The sequence below is a fragment of the Pelobates fuscus genome, chromosome 7 (genome assembly GCF_036172605.1).
Source record: "Pelobates fuscus isolate aPelFus1 chromosome 7, aPelFus1.pri, whole genome shotgun sequence".
Classification (NCBI taxonomy): Eukaryota; Metazoa; Chordata; class Amphibia; order Anura; family Pelobatidae; genus Pelobates; species Pelobates fuscus.
In genome coordinates this window covers 85,016,174-85,032,240 of record NC_086323.1, presented here as the reverse complement: position 1 = coordinate 85,032,240, position 16,067 = coordinate 85,016,174, and the positions used below count along the sequence as shown (strand labels likewise).

The following is a 16,067-nucleotide window of genomic DNA, read 5'->3' as shown; positions in this document are numbered from 1 at the left end:
GAATCAGTAGCTGCTACCATCTCCGTACTCCAGAAACCTGGGAAGGATCCATTACACTGCGGCAGTTACCGCCCGATCTCATTACTCAATGTGGATTCCAAACTGTTCACAAAAGTCCTGGCTACCCGCCTCAAATGCCTTCTGCCCGAGCTGATTCACGAGGACCAGACAGGGTTCATACCGGGTAGGGAAGCCAGAGATAGCACCATGAGATAATTCGCCATCCAACACCATGCTAGGAGACATGGGACCCGATTGATGCTTCTCTCCACGGACGCGGAGAAGGCGTTTGATCGGGTCAACTGATCATACCTTATGGAGATGCTGAGATGGCAGGGATGCGGTGAAAGGCTCCTCTCTTGGATATCTGCACTGTATATGGACCCCCGAGCAACTGTGAGAATCAATGGGGCCACGACGACTGACTTCGCGATCCGTAATGGAACCAGGCAGGGGTGCCCGCTCTCACCGCTGTTGTTCGCACTCTACTTGGAACCCCTCTTACAAGCTATCAGACGAAGCCCAGACATCAAGGGCTATGAATGGGAAGGAGTACACCATAAGGTGGCGGCTTACGCTGATGACCTCCTCTTTTTTGTCCGCAATCCCCGAACAACACTACCTTGCCTCCTCACAGAACTTGACAGATTCGGACAACTATCTGGATTCAAACTCAACATCCCTAAATGTGAGGCACTAAACGTCACACTCCCCACAGAGGAGGTCCGCTCCCTGGAATCACAATTCGCGTTTCGCTGGTGCTCCAACAAAATGAAGTACCTAGGCGTCTGGGTGAAAACAGAACCGGAGGACATATACGACTGCAACTTTACACCCCTCCTCAAGAACGTCCTGATGGACCTCTCCAACTGGTCCTATCCACATGTTACATGGCACGGCAGAGTTGCCGTACTTAAAATGAACGTCCTACCAAGGATCCTCTATCTCATGCAAACAACGCCCGTTGCCATCCCAGAGTCTTTCTTCTCGGCCCTAAAATCGGGAGTGCTTAAATATGTCTGGCGAGGCGGTCGCCCTCGACTCCGGCATGACATCCTGTGCCGACCTAGGACACAAGGCGGTCTAGCGCTCCCTGATTTTAAAAAATATTATCAGGCCGCGGTAATGCAACGTGTTTTAGACTGGCATGTAACATCGGCGCCCAAACAATGGGTGACCCTGGATAGGGGACTCATAGGTTCAACGCTGGAGGCCCAGGTATGGGGGAGTGCCGGAAGACGCATCACTCCGACTCGCATTGAGGGACTTGTCTCTCAGACCCTGATTGGTTGGCGAACACTGAGGAAGCAGGAACACATATCTCCAACGCCTAGCCCAATGCTACCGATCACACACAATGAAGGGGTGGGAGGTGGGCTCCCAGCGGGAGCATGGCCCGTCGAGAGTGAACGTGCATATATACCCATACATACAGTCCTCGCTGATGGGAAACTACGGGATCTCCCATCGCTGCTTGGAGACAGGCCCTGGACTCTTCTCTCCCAATTCCGTTACATGCAGCTGAAACACTTCCTTGCCTCCATCCCACACAATGCACGGTTGCGCAGGGACCTCACATGGTTCGAAAGACTCTGTGACCAAGGACTCTATCTGGCCCACGCAATTTCGATGCTCTATCAAAACCTATTGGTGGGGGGCACTCCCGCACCGATGGCGTTTAAGCGGCAATGGGAGGGACAGCTGGGGAAGGAACTTACCACCCAACAATGGGAATCCGCGTTGCTCTGGCAACATAAGAGCTCAATGAGCTCTTATTACCAGGAAATGAATTACAAGCTGATATCCCTGTGGTACCGGACGCCGGCACTACTTCACCGAATTTTCCCATCAATCCCACCAGTGTGCTGGAGATGCCAGGAAGAACGCGGCACGGTACTACATATCTGGTGGGAGTGCAAACTCATCACCCCATATTGGATCATGATCAGGGACGAGGTGACGCTCATCCTGAGAGACATACCCAATTGGAATGCGGAACTGGCCCTGCTACACGCCTCTACACAGCCCATACCAGTGTATAAAAAGTCGATACTGCGGCACTTGCTTAACGCCGCTAAGGCTCCCCTCCTCCTAATCTCCTTTCCTTTCTTTTCCTCCCTCTGATCGCGGGGTCTCGAGGGGTCCGAGATCGAAACTGGACAGACTGGACTTAAGCAGATAGGTGGAGCTCCGTGACAACTGACAAAATAGGAATCACTGACTAGAAACCTACGAGTTAGGACCTGACGTTGGACGGGACTCTGAGGGTAGAAATCGCCTTCAGGGACACTTACTGTACTGGACATCCCACAATCTGAATACGCTCTGATCCAATTCACTGGCATCTTGACACATGGACTGACAGAAACCCTACACATGCACACGCAACAGAAAACACCGCCCATGACAGGAACGATCAGAGGCTCTTAGAACCAATAGGTGACTCAGCGATGTTGAGGTAGGGGTGACCGGTGAACATGTTTTGGGCTCCGCTTTGGATGGGTATCGCATGGGAGGGGTCAGCACTTGCATTGGGACTTAGTTTTCTACCTTCAGTCTGAGCATTTGGCCACTTAGGGTGAGGGCGTCGGGACATGGAGGTGTTGTAGGATAGGTCTTTCACATACCTTACCTAACGGGGGGTACTTCAACATCACTGAACAGATTATATCTCTCCCCGGAGGTACCCCGGATTACACCTGGGACCCTACCACCAACAATCCCACATATGTGGAAGACTTGCTGGTGTCATTGCCCATACTCTATCTTCCGACCTTTGCTGACCCAACCCCACATAGCTCTAAACTCGAGACTCACTGGTCTCCCTCCCCTGAAACTATATTACTCCCCGAACCAGCCTCAACTATCTAAGGTAGTAACTACTTATGTGACATATTTACCCCCTGTTCACTATAGGCAAGCGCCAACTGTAATCCATGTCTAGCCAGAATTACATCACGCCGTGAATAAATACTCATATACACACAAATGCTACATGAAGGCGCTCAAAACTGATTCCTGCTCTCTGCTCCCACAGATAAAGGGAAGTAACCACGGAATTTGTCAACCTAGGTCAATACTCTGTTTACCTGATTTTGTGAAGTTTAACTGTACTAAGATTGTTTTACTCAGACTGTTCTGATACTAGAATATTCTATGCTGGCCTTATCTTGTTTTGAAAATATTACGTTTTTGCTTGGCCTGCGAGACACTTATGTTGATTATATCATCTCAATAAACAGATTTACTAAAAAAAAAAAAAATTCACTGTTTGGCAAATACACTCCAGTGTGTATTTTACTATAAATGGTTAACTAGCCACAACATTTTTATAACAAATATGAAAATGATTAACATCATTAACATATAAAATCGCTGGACTTTTGACAGGGAACTGAGTTGCTGGCTTGCTGCTAAAAAAGAACGTCTAAACGAAAAGGTAAAGTAAATTTAAAAAAAATGCAATTTCTAAGATTTAATCTTATTCTGTTTGCAATGTATTTTTTTTATATTATTTTTCTGACTCCGTTACTAACATCTTTTATCAAATAGCATTTAAAATGTTTGGGGTTTTTTGCAACAGAAATAATTTCACTTGAGCTCAGTTCCAAGTTTGTCGTTAAAATTTAAAGATTACACATTTGCTTGTATTCCTTTGGCACGAATATGTAAACTTCAGTTATGAAGTGGCATAGATCTGCGCAAAACAAAAGTTATTCACTAAAACAAGAATTTGTGGACAGTACAATAAAATTGAAAATCCTAGAGTAAAATAATTGAGCTGTCTTTCTGAAGTATTAATGAACCATGAATATGAGCAGTATTGTGTGTGTGTGTATAGATATAGATATAGATATATCAAGAGAAATTGAGAGCACTCAATGGATTTTGTAAATCAGCTAAATGTATTCAAATCAAACACATATAGATCAACGTTTCGACCGTCTAGCGGTCTTTATCAAGATACTGTGTCATGTACAAATATCAAATAAATACCATCACAAGTGTTAAACTTACCCAATCACCAAGTGCACCCTATCTATCCAATCTGCTGTGTGAATTAAACCGCGAGCCACGGACTGGCGTGTAAGCTGCCGTGAAGTGGTGTAAAGCAAAGACACCCGGTGTTGCCTAGTAACGGCAAAGCTATTTAGAAAAAAGTTTGAAGCAAATATTAAAAACAATACGGAGGAACAATAAAGATCATTAAAGTCTGAATAAATAATCCTGAATGTGTATATGAAGATGTATGCAGCAGATTTTGAAAAAAGGCATATCCGTCCAATGTATAAAGAGCAGTCTAATATGTATACATCTACTGGAAATAAAGCCCGATCGACGGACTCAAAATGAAAACTAAGTCAATGTATGAAAGCTATGTGGGATCCTATAAGTAAAAAGAATAAGATATGAGATGTGAATAAATTGGAATGTGTGAACTAGGGACAGGCTGATAACTACACATGAACTGAGAGAACCCAGCGTGTAGCAACAAGTAATGATGTGTGATGCTGGTAGCGTAGTGTGTACTGAAATAGCCAGCACAAAGTGTGATAAATGGAAAATAATCTAGATGAGCGTACTGGAAAATGAAAACATACAAAATATGTTATTAATGTTCGGCGTGCAGAAGTGCCCTGTGATGTGCGAAAAAGTGAAAATCAAAATGCTGTGAACGGACTGCTGTGTACGTGTGTGTTTGAGAGGGGAAAAGAAAACTAATGGTAAAAAGAGATCTGAATAGAGTGAAGAAATGAACATATAATGGTCTAAATGGTATGCTGGGTATGTGTGAACACTGTACTCTGATGAAAGTGGAAAAATGTGGTCAAAACATGCGATCTGAAAACAGGCAATCTGAAAACCTTAAGTATGTGCATATGTAAAAAGGTGTAGTGTATGACTAAGGAGCAATAATAAGTGAAATAGAGTCCTAAAATAACCTGAATGTACAGACAATGTTGCATGAACATGAACTAAAAAGTAACAAAATAAGGAGAACTTCTAACTAATGACATATACTATTGTATCACAGTAGAATATGCAAAGATAGGACAAAGTCCACTTTCATCAGAGTACAGTGTTCACACATACCCAGCATGCCATTTAGACCATTATATGTTCATTTCTTCACTCTATTCAGATCTCTTTTTACCATTAGTTTTCTTTTCCCCTCTCAAACACACACGTACACAGCAGTCCGTTCACAGCATTTTGATTTTCACTTTTTCGCACATCACAGGGCACTTCTGCACGCCGAACATTAATAACATATTTTGTATGTTTTCATTTTCCAGTACGCTCATCTAGATTATTTTCCATTTATCACACTTTGTGCTGGCTATTCCAGTACACACTACGCTACCAGCATCACACATCATTACTTGTTGCTACACGCTGGGTTCTCTCAGTTCATGTGTAGTTATCAGCCTGTCCCTAGTTCACACATTCCAATTTATTCACATCTCATTTCTTATTCTTTTTACTTATAGGATCCCACATAGCTTTCATACATTGACTTAGTTTTCATTTTGAGTCCGTCGATCGGGCTTTATTTCCAGTAGATGTATACATATTAGACTGCTCTTTATACATTGGACGGATATGCCTTTTTTCAAAATCTGCTGCATACATCTTCATATACACATTTAGGATTATTTATTCAGACTTTAATGATCTTTATTGTTCCTCCGTATTATTTTTAATATTTGCTTCAAACTTTTTTCTAAATAGCTTTGCCGTTACTAGGCAACACCGGGTGTCTTTGCTTTACACCACTTCACGGCAGCTTATACGCCAGTCCGTGGTTCGCGGTTTAATTCACACAGCAGATTGGATAGACAGGGTGCACTTGGTGATTGGGTAAGTTTAACACTTGTGATGGTATTTATTTGATATTTGTACATGACACAGTATCTTGATAAAGACCGCTAGACGGTCGAAACGTTGATATATATGTGTTTGATTTGAATACATTTTGCTGATTTACAAAATCCATTGAGTGCTCTCAATTTCTCTTGTTTATGTTATTGCACGGAGAGGCACCTGGTAGTTGCTGATTCATATTTGTTTGCTGATTTGGGAAGAGTGCCAGAAATAGTTGTGATTGATATATATATATATATATATATATATATATATATATATATATATATATATATATATATATTGTGACAAAAGTACTCCTTTCCCTTGGTACCTTGTCCTGGGATTGGGGTGTTACACACAGTCTTTTCAGGCTTTAGAGGCACTTCACATGCTGGATGAGGTAAATTAACTTGCTCTTTTATTGAGGTTCCAAAATAAATGCACAGTAAGGTATAAAGGTAACAAAATATATAAAACAAAAGCCTTGCTCTTCTGAGCACTAACTAAACAAAATAATCAGCTAACTGGGTTGGATGGCGTGTCCATTTCCCAACATAAACATAAGCATAAACAACCTTACTGTTTCAGGGTTTTCAGCTCTCTGTTCCCCCTCACAGAAACCAAACACAATCTCCCTCCTTCCTTGGCAGGGGAGTACTTAATAGCACCGGTAATTGGCAATCCTTTTCAGGTGAGTTAAATTAGGATTCAAACTCTGGAACTGGACTTCTCACCTGTAGGTTTCAAGCAACTTCCAAAATGTGGAGTGGAGCACTGTCCCACCCTACTCTCCAAGTACTCCACCCCAGGGCCCAAATATACACATATTTAAAGTGCAACATTCATTATAACATTACACATTTCCCTGGGGCTAATTACACAAAGTAGGAACCTTGCAAAATCTGGGGAGGTATATAGATTCCCTCCAGCACAATTCCTTGCTTTCGGTCACACATCCTCCCCCCCAGCTCAGACCTATTGGGTCGAGCGACCATGGACATTAGCGAGTGCATCCGCGAAAGACCATCTGCATTTCCCTGTTTACTCCCAGCCCTATGCTCTATGGAGAAATTATAGGGTTGCAAGCTAAGGAACCAGCGGGTTACTCTACTATTTTTCTCCCTGTTTTGGCTCATCCAAGTAAGGGGTGCATGGTCTGTCACTAGTCTGAATTTTCGTCCCAAGAGATAGTATTTAAGTGTGTCTACTGCCCACTTTATAGCCAGACACTCCTTCTCAACAATGGAATAGTTTCTTTCTTGGGGATTAAGCTTCCTGCTTAAATATAATATGGGGTGCTCCTCACCCTGAATTTCCTGAGAGAGAACAGCACTTAGTCCTACATCAGAGGCATCTGTCTGTAAAATAAATTCTTTAGAAAAATCAGGTGTTACCAACACTGGTTGGGCACAAATGGCTTCTTTAAGCTTTCTGAATGCTTGTTCAGTCTCTGGGGACCATTTTACCACTACTGGAGCATTAGCTTTAGTAAGGTCAGTTAATGGGCTTCCAATTGTAGCAAAATTGGATATAAATCTCCTGTAATAGCCAATGAGGCCAATAAATGTTCTCACCTGTTTCTTAGTCAGTGGTCTTGGCCAATTGCGGATGGCTTCAATTTTAGCAACTTGGGGTTTCACTAGTCCCCTACCAATAGAGTAGCCCAAATATTTTGCTTCCTCTAGGCCAATTGTACACTTATTGGGGTTAGCAGTTAAGCCAGCATTTTGTATTGAGTTAAGGACAGCCTGTACTTTTGGAAGGTGAGATTCCCAATCCTCACTGTGTACTACAACATCATCCAAGTATGCAGCTGCATAGCGCACATGCGGCTTTAGTATTCTGTCCATCATTCTTTGGAATGTGGCAGGGGCACCATGCAAGCCAAAAGGCAAAACTCTGTACTGAAATACGCCATCAGGAGTAGAAAATGCGGTCTTTTCTTTTGCTCGCTCTGTGAGTGGTACTTGCCAATAACCTTTGGTTAAATCTAGTGTAGTGAGGTACCGAGCTCTCCCAAGTCGCTCTACTAGCTCATCAACTCTAGGCATGGGGTATGCATCAAACTTAGAAATAGCATTCAGTTTGCGATAATCATTACAAAACCGTACTGTGTTATCAGGCTTTGGTACCAGCACAATTGGACTGCTCCAGTCACTTTGTGACTCCTCAATGACTCCAAGATCTAACATTTTCTTAACCTCTGCTCTGATAGCTTCTCTGCGAGCCTCGGGTATTCTGTATGGTTTGAGATTGACCCTTTTTCCTGGTTCTGTCAAAATGTCATGTTTAATCACACTAGTCCTTCCTGGGACTGGGGAGAATACCTCTTTATTTAATCTAATAAACTCCTTAACTTCCCTTGTCTGGTGTATTGACAGGGTCTCTGAGATATTTACTTTGGGGTCAATATTACACTTATCAGGGAAGGTTGAAGCCTCTGTAGTAACCAGAACTTCCCTTTCTTTCCATGGTTTTAGCAAATTGACATGGTATATTTGCACTTCCTTTCTTCTACCTGGTTGCCTTACTTTATAATTTACCTCTCCTACTCTTTCAATAATCTCATATGGCCCATGCCAAGTTGCCAGGAATTTGTTCTCTACTGTGGGAACCAGGACTAATACTCTGTCTCCTGGTTGAAATACTCGAATTCTAGCATTCTTATTATAGCTATTCTGCTGATTTTGTTGAGCCTTTTGCATGTGTTCTCTGACTATTGGCATAATGGCTTCAATACGTTCCTGCATCTGAGTTATGTGTTCTATTACACTGCGATGTGGGTTTGCTTCTTGTTCCCAAGTTTCCTTTGCTATGTCAAGTAATCCCCTGGGGTGTCTGCCATATAATAATTCAAAAGGTGAGAAACCCGTAGAAGCTTGGGGTACTTCTCTAATGGCAAACATTAAATAGGGCAATAGAAAGTCCCAGTTTTTCCCATCTTTATCAGTTACTTTGCGCAGCATAGCTTTCAACGTTTTATTAAATCGTTCAACCAAACCATCGGTTTGTGGGTGATAAACAGAGGTTTTGAGGTGTCTAATGTGAAGGAGCTTGCAGAGTTCCTTTGTAGCCTTGGACATGAATGGAGTACCCTGATCTGATAGGATCTCCTTGGGAATCCCAACCCGGCTAACATTAACTCTTTAGCAATGGACTTTGCTGAGGTTGTGCGCATAGGTATTGCCTCAGGGTAACGGGTAGCATAGTCTAGTACTACTAATATACACTGATGCCCCCTACTGGATTTTACCAGAGGACCCACAAAATCCATAGCAATACGTTCAAAAGGCACTTCAATAACAGGCAAGGGTACTAAAGGGCTACGGTAAGCCGTAAAGGGCGCAGTGACCTGACATTCAGGGCATGACGAACAGTAGTTCTTGATAGCTGCGATTACTCCAGGCCAATAAAATCTCCTCAAAACACGCGCTCTTGTTTTGTCAACCCCTAGGTGACCCCCCAAAACATGGCTATGTGCAAGGTTTAACACAGTGCGCCAATAGGCTTGTGGTACTAACAGCTGCTTTGTAATAACGGACTCTTTTTTCTCAACTCTGTACAACAGATCATTATCCACTTCAAAATAAGGGTAAGTAAGAGAATTCCCTGGATTGACAGGGGATCCATTCCTTATAGAAATATTATTCCTGGCTACCAATAATGTTGGGTCAGACCACTGTGCACTTCTGAAGTTACCAGTTCTAACCTCTAAATCAGCTAACTCTATATCTGGTTCAGAGCTTCTAGAAGGTCCCGCATTAGTTTGTTCTGGGTTTTCACCAACTAATGTTTTTATAGGGGAATGCTGCATATTGTTAGGCTCATCATCATGATCTCTCTCATCTGCCAGAGTATTTGCAAAAGGAAATTCATCATTCTGTTCACCTGATGGGTTTTCAAAACATGCCCATAGGTCTAGAAAATGGGGAAAATCCCTTCCAATAATCATCTCATGTGCCAGTTTTGGTACCAGCCCCACTCTGCAGTTTACAGTACCACACTGTGTTTTAACAAGTATATCTGCAGTAGGGTAGTTATGTATATCCCCGTGCACACAAGCAAAATCAACTTTTCCAGAGTTAACAATATGAGTATCTTGTAATAAGGATTGGTCTAGAAGGGTAACCATACTCCCTGAATCTAGCAATGCCTGTATACTTTTTCCCTCCACATTCACGGTACACCCAGGGTGACTATTCAAATAACCATTTTTTTCCACAGAACATACAACCTGTGAATAAAGTGCAATTCCTTCCCAATTATTACCAAAATTACACTCCATTGGTTCAACATTTTCAGGACAGTCTTTTGCAATATGTCCAAAGTTTCTGCATTTAAAGCATTTTATACCATAATTAGTACTTTTTGATTCATTTGTAGGCTCTTCCCACCTCCCAAAGTCTTTTTCTCTTTTAACAATGTCTCTTGGGTAATAAAACCCTGCTCTCTCATCAAAAGACCCCCTTTTCCCTGGAACAGTCTTACCAGACTTGCTGGGGCTGTAGGTTTTCAGATTCTTGGGTCTCTCTTGGCCAGGAGGTTGAAGCAGTTCTCCCGCTGCTATATACCGTTCAACCAATTCAACCAATTGGTCTGCTGTTTGGGGATTGCTCTGACTGACCCACCGACGAAGTCCAATAGGTAAGCCTCTTAGGAATCTTTCCATCACCAGTTGCTCCACAATGCGGCTGGGTGAGTTGATCTCTGGCTGCAACCATTTTCTGGCAAGGTGTATCAAGTCAAACATCTGTGAACGAATCGCTTTATCCAGGCTGTAAGTCCACGAATGAAATCTCTGGGCACGGACGGCTGTTGTCACCCCCAGGCGTTCCAGTATTTCTGCTTTCAGCTTCTTGTAGTCACTGGCTTCCGCTGGTTCCAGATCATAGTATGCTTTCTGGGATTCACCAGTAAGAAATGGTGCTAGCAGACTTGCCCATTCCACTTCCGGCCAACCTTCTCGCTCAGCGGTTCGCTCAAATGCCATCAGGTAGGCCTCTACATCCTCTGTGGATACCAGCTTTTGCAAGTAGTGACTCACTCTGATCACCTTTGGACATTGTGGTGATTCTGTGGCATCCCTGGCTAGCCTTTGTGATAGACTCTGGATCTCCTGCTGTATGACACATGTGGCATGCTGCTGCTCCTCTCTGAGCAATTGATGAGCTGCTGCCTGTGTTGCTTCAACTTGCTTGAATAAAGCATCTGTATTTTCCTTTTGAGCCAGTACAAGCTGTTGCAGTATTGAAATGCTCTCTTGCTGTATTGCATTAGTCTCTGCAGTCCTCCTGTTTGTCTCTTGCTGTACAGCAGTGGACTGGAGCAAAGCTTTCATGACATCCTCCATTTTCTCAGCAGTCTCTTTCTTCCTACTTACAGACTTTGCTGTGTGCTGCCCGCATTCTCCACCATATGTGACAAAAGTACTCCTTTCCCTTGGTACCTTGTCCTGGGATTGGGGTGTTACACACAGTCTTTTCAGGCTTTAGAGACACTTCACACGCTGGATGAGGTAAATTAACTTGCTCTTTTATTGAGGTTCCAAAATAAATGCACAGTAAGGTATAAAGGTAACAAAATATATAAAACAAAAGCCTTGCTCTTCTGAGCACTAACTAAACAAAATAATCAGCTAACTGGGTTGGATGGCTTGTCCATTTCCCAACATAAACATAAGCATAAACAACCTTACTGTTTCAGGGTTTTCAGCTCTCTGTTCCCCCTCACAGAAACCAAACACAATCTCCCTCCTTCCTTTGCAGGGGAGTACTTAATAGCACCGGTAATTGGCAATCCTTTTCAGGTGAGTTAAATTAGGATTCAAACTCTGGAACTGGACTTCTCACCTGTAGGTTCCAAGCAACTTCCAAAATGTGGAGTGGAGCACTGGCCCACCCTACTCTCCAAGTACTCCACCCCAGGGCCCAAATATACACATATTTAAAGTGCAACATTCATTATAACATTACACATTTCCCTGGGGCTAATTACACAAAGTAGTATATATATATATATATATATATATATATATATATATATATATATATATTTTTTTTTTTTTTATATATTGCACTTGTCACTCCACAAACAGGAATATAGAAAAATTGAATGCATTGGTGCAAAAAGACACCTTGAATATATATCAATATTTCAACCCAATTTGGGTCTTTTTCAAGATGTGTGTGTGTGTGTGTGTGTGTGTGTATATATATATACACTTTTTTTATTTTATTTACGTTTGTTTTATATTGCTGCTGACAGAGCCACTATCATTCTTATGCAGACAGTATAGAAAATGTTTTGGAGATTTATTAACTGAAAAAGTAATTATGGAGTACTGACTAGAGAATCGCAAACCTATATACTAAATTGTGAATTTCAAATTTAAGGTTGCAGTAGCCAAACCAGCAGCATATATGACTTAGAGAACATGAATTGTCACTTTATTGAATAACCCCGTAGCTTAAAATAGCGAGACAATAAAAATGGCCAAGCTTGAGGATTTTTGTTGTCTGGGTATGCAATTCATATTTCTCTGAGAGTTTAGATAGACAGACTACCTTTCAATGCCTGCTATCATTTTAGCAGTTAAGACATACACTTTCCCAGTTAAATAGCAATAAAATATACTATATGTATCAGAGGTCAGAGGCGGCTCTAGACTTTATGAGGCCTTAGGCTAAACTCAAACATGAGGCCCCACTAACAAAAAAGTGTCACATATAACATTGATGCACAGTTTACCTGTGTATGTGCCTGAGAGTGTGTCTGACAGAGAGTATCCTTGTGTGTGAGAATGCATGTCTCTGTGAGCATGTTTGCATTTTTGTCTGAGACTGAAGTGTGTTGTGTGTATGGTGGGTGATGGTGTGAGGGGGGTAATGGTGAGAGTGAGGGGGGTGATGTGATGTGAGAAGGAGGGGGGTTGATGTGAGAGTGAGGGGGGTTGATGGGAGAGTGAGGGGGGGTGATGTGATGTGAGAAGGAGGGGGGTGATGTGAGAAGGAGGGTTGATGGTGAGGGGGTGAGGCTGAGGAGGGTAGGGGGTGAGGCTGAAAGGGGTGGAGGGTGATGCTGAGGATGGTGAGGGGGTGATGCTGCGGGTGGTTGGGGGGGTGATGCTGAGGGTGGTGAGGGTGGTGAGGGTGGTGATGCTGAGGGTGGTGATGCTGATGGTGGTGGGGGGTGGTGAGGCTGAGGGTGCTGAGGCTTAGGGTGGTGGGGGGTGCTGAGGCTGAGGGTGGTGGGGGATGCTGAGGCTGGTGGGGTGGTGAGGCTTAGGGTGGTGAGGGGGTGAGGTTGAGGGTGGTGGGGAGGGTGGTGAGGCTGAGGGTATTGGGGAGGGTGGGGAGGCTGAGGGTGGTGGGGGTGGTGAGGCTGAGGGTGGTGGGGGGTGCTGAGGCTGAGGGTTGTGGGGTGGTGGGGGTAGTGGGGAGGTTGGTGAGGCTGAGGGTGGTGCTGAGAGTGGTGGGGGTGGTGGGGAGGGTGGGGAGGCTGAGGGTGGTGGGGAGGGTGGTGAGGCTGAAGGTGGTGGGGAGGGCAGTGGCGGATCCAGGGGCAATTGCCCCCCCTCCCCCCCAAGAAAACCGACGGTCTCCCTCTCCCCTGCCAGCACAGTAAAGGTAAGAAGGGAGGGGGGACATCAATATTTATTTTAATTAAATAAAAAAAAAAAAATAAATATATATATATATATATATATATATATATACACACACACTGCCCCCCATACTGCCCCCATACACACACACTGCCCCATACACACATACTGCCCCATACACACATACTGCCCCCCACACACACACATTGCCCCCATACACACCCACATTGCCCACACTGCAATACTCACGCACACACACTGCAACTGTTACACACACATACTGCCCCACACATACACTGCATCCCTGACATACACTGCCGCCCTCACTCACACACTACAACCTTAACAAACACACACTGCTCACACACTGTCCCCCTCACACACACACACACACACACACACACTGCACCCCTTACACATTGCACCACTCACACACCACTGCTCCTATACCCTACTACAGCCCCATTTCCCAGCAGACCTCAGGTAAGTTGTCAAACTGTTCTTAAACGGTTTGACTACTTACTCTGGGAGGGGTCCCGGCACTATTGACACCATAACCACTACACTGAGCTGTAGTGGTTATTGTGTCTGGATTATTTCTTTAAATAATCTACAAGTGCCCCTCCCGAGATCAGGCTCTGGATCCGCCACTGGTGGAGGGTGGGGAGGGTGGTGAGGCTGAGGGTGGTGGGGAGGGTGGTGAGGCTGAGGGTGGTGGGGAGGGTGGTGAGGCTGAGGGTGGTAGGGAGGGTGAGAAGGCTGAGGGTGGTAGGGAGGGTGAGGAGGCTGATGGTGGTAGGGAGGGTGGTGAGGCTGAGGGTGAGGAGACTGAGGGTGGTGAGGCTGGCTGAGGCTGGTAGGGAGGGTGATGAGGCTGAAGGTGGTGGGGAGGATAGTAGGGAGGCTGAATGTGGTGGGGGGTGAGAGAGCCTACCTTTAGTCCCTGATGGTCCAGTGGGCTCCCTGGTGGTCCGGTGGCCACTGCTCCCGGTCTTCAGCTCTGATTGGCCAGTTTTCGCGAGACACATGGTCTGCAGCTCTGCTCACTTCGACCAGTGTCTGCGGTGGCTAGCCGGGCAGCCAGGAGGGGCATCGCACCCCTCCTGGTGTCAGGTCCTCGGTCAGTGACCGAGGACCTGACACAGTCTGCCCACAGGCGGTTTAGGCGGCCACGAGGCCCCAACCAGCGCGAGGCCTTAGGCGGCCGCCTAAACCGCCTAATTAGAGAGCTGCCTCTGTCAGAGGTCCAAGGGTTGATAAAACAAGAGAAAAAGCATCAGGCACTCATGGAATTAAAGCCACAGGCAGATTTTTGGGATCAGGAAAGGAAAGCAACGTTTCGACCTACTAATAGGTCAAAATGTTGATTTGCTCACCTGATTTAAAGGGACACTATAATCACCAGAACAACTATAGCTTATTGTATTTGTTCTAGTGAGTCAAATTATTCCCTTCAGGCTTTTTGCTGTAAACACTGACTTTTCAGAGAAAATGCAGTGTTTACATTACAGCCTAATGATAACTCCACTGGCCACTCCTTAGATGACTGCTAAAGCTGCTTCATTGGGTAGTGCTGCAGAGTAAGCAGCACTGCCATTCAGTGTCCCCACCCTCTGCAGACACTGAACTTTCCTCATAGCGATGCATTCAATTAATCTCTATGAGGAGATGCTGATTGGCCAGGACTGTGTTTGACTTGTGCTTGCTCTGCCCCTGATCTGCCACCTTGAGATGCTCAGACAATCTTATGGGGAATAATTGTGATTGGCTCAGACCACCACTTCTACTGATATCAGCAAACAGGGTCAGGTCAGAGGTAGATAGGGACAGAGCCAGCAGCTACTGATGTTACTATATTTAGGGGGGCAAGAGGGGCCAAGATGGGCTCAATGGTGGTTTTAACACTGTAGGGTCAGGAATACATGTTTATGTTCCTGACCCTATAGTGCTCCTTTAATAAATCTGCCTGTGGCTTTAATTCCGTGAGTGCCTCAAGATTTGTTTCTTCTTTTATGTGTGTTTTGGATTTGCTGGTCCTGCTTTGGTGCACCCGGGTTTAAGTGGATTTGAGGTCACTCTACTTCTCTTTTATAGGTCCAAGGGTTAACTGCCAGCATATGCATTTTGTAGTAAAAGTGAAAGGTGCATATAAGAAAACAAAAAAAACCTTGCAAGCAGTCTCAGCTAATGTTCATATCACTGACACTTCTTGTGAGTATGTGGGGTAATTGATGATAATGTCACAATGTAGCCACCAAATTGAAAACAGTTGACAATTAATAATTTTTTAGTAAACTTAAAAATGCAAGTCACAATAGAAAAACTATTGACATTTTGTGTGTGGCGGACTGCCTGGCAACCCGACTGGGTGCCTCCACCAATCAATGCTTCCTAGTATCCACGAGTACTTCTAAGCACTCCACCCGACACCATAACCACTGCAGTCCCCGTGGCCAGCAGTACAGCGTGGCTGGGTCTCGTTGCCCTCCACCCACCATGGATCCAAGACCAGGATCCAGCTTCCAGTGGGTAGTCCTCTCCTAATCCAGAGAGTAAAAACAGGTAGCACGGGTATAATCCAAGGGAGTGCAATCCC

General features: G+C 44.4%; 1 protein-coding gene across 1 annotated transcript in view; it reads left to right on the top strand.

The window, feature by feature from the left end:
• The first annotated feature begins 3,397 nt into the window (after positions 1 to 3,397).
• The window catches only part of LOC134567973 (dimethylaniline monooxygenase [N-oxide-forming] 2-like), a 102,785-nt gene continuing 90,115 nt past the window's right edge, over positions 3,398 to 16,067 (top strand). Inside the window, exon 1 of the mRNA XM_063426162.1 lies at positions 3,398 to 3,439. The gene's annotated coding sequence lies outside the window, so the exon portion shown is untranslated. The remainder of the gene's footprint in view (positions 3,440 to 16,067) is intronic.